The sequence below is a fragment of the Pinus tabuliformis genome, chromosome Q, assembly GCF_031772625.1.
Source record: "Pinus tabuliformis cultivar Carrire ecotype Pingquan chromosome Q, CPIR1, whole genome shotgun sequence".
Classification (NCBI taxonomy): domain Eukaryota; kingdom Viridiplantae; phylum Streptophyta; class Pinopsida; order Pinales; family Pinaceae; genus Pinus; species Pinus tabuliformis.
This window is the reverse complement of record NC_142296.1, coordinates 590,570,509-590,572,008: the sequence shown is the minus strand read 5'-3', so window position 1 is coordinate 590,572,008 and position 1,500 is coordinate 590,570,509. Positions and strand designations below refer to the sequence as shown.

The 1,500-nt window shown below is 41.7% G+C and overlaps 1 pseudogene; it reads right to left on the bottom strand.

Moving 5' to 3' along the window:
• Window positions 1-231: 231 nt before the first annotated feature.
• Window positions 232-1,133, bottom strand: LOC149220833 (sucrose synthase 4 pseudogene; annotated as a pseudogene).
• Between the last annotated feature and the right edge of the window lie 367 nt (window positions 1,134-1,500).

Here is a 1,500-nt window from a genome sequence, read left to right as displayed (position 1 = left end):
CCTTTCCGCATTGTGTTCCTGCAACCTGCAACAACTTCCAGGGATTAAACTTGTTTTTTTTCCTCTCTGTTTCTTCCTTCTTTTTATTTCTTGCTTTTCCTCTTGCTTTTCCTATGGCTTTTCCTGTGATGGTTTGCCCTAGGTTTTCTTTCCCTTAGCTTCCTTACCATTAGTTTTCTTCTCTGCCTCAATATCTTGCTTCCTCACGCTCTGTTTTGGCTTGTGCACTGATCAGAATGGGAATTCTGTATATGGTTTCCTCCCCAGAACGTGGAGGACAATATCCCTCAAGTGTTTGTTCTTTGCAAACCATTCAACCAGTCCTGTCATGTTTTTCACTCTATCGAGTCTTGCCATAGAAAAGATAATGGGCTTTTTATGGTCATTCAAAATACACATGTGTTCAGCTGTCTGTTCAGGATTGAACAAGAGTTCCTCAATTGAACCATGTAAAGCAGTAAGACAATGCTGCTTCTCTGTATAAGGGAAATAAATCTGCATGTCTGCTCCAGGAGAAACAATGTTGAATTTGGGATCAAAAACATCAATTCCATGAACCACACGATAAAGACCAGGAAGGGTGAAAGTAGTGTGGCTCTCATACTGTCCAACAGTATCCTTGCTTCCAGCAATCTCTTGATATGTGCTAGTGATAATAAAATCTGCATGATTCATTGCAATCAGATCTGCAGTAAACTGGCAAGGGAAATGGTATTTTCCATCATATTTTTTCCAGTATATGTTTGAATCTGGGTATTTGGTCTTCAAAGCATGGGCTATGTTGCACTGAGTGATTCCTTGTCTATGTGAAATCAGAGATGCAACTAAATTTCCATCACTGTAATTGCCAATGATCAGGTCAGGTTGACCTTTTAGCTCTGCCGTTACTTCATTTAATACATCCTCTGAAATTCTCTCCAAGTAAGGCCACACATCAAATCAAGAAACCCATTTCTGTAGAATTCCTTTTTCTGTTCTAAAGGGTACCCGGAGTATCCTTGAATTTTGTGTTTCACCAATTCTTTCAATTCGTTGATTGCATGGAAGAGTGTTTTTTCCAAGCCCACCTCTCTCAGAACTCCAAACTCGATGAAGAAAAGTCTGGGCTTCTCTGCTCCAGAATGTTGTGCCATACTTCCTGTAGAAGACCCCCCCGTTTCCTGTAGAATGTTATTCTGCCTTTGAGCGAGCCCGATATGCGGGAGAATTTCGAAAACAGGTAGAAAAACTCAGTGGAGGACGATAGGTTAACCGATTGTGCACACTTCAGTTGAGGATGTGGAAAGTGCAGATGAACAGCAGTTCGTGAGTTTCAGCCGAGCCATCTTTAATTGCTGCATGATTTGTGGTGAGGTGGCAAAAACATGTGCTGGCCATGCAGACGGAAGTGCTGTCACGAATCATCATGTTTCCTACCTGTGATCACTCCATCAATCATGTTGAAGGTCAAACAGTCACCATTACTTGTTTCCCAATTTCCTCCTGAGATGGTTGAGCGCA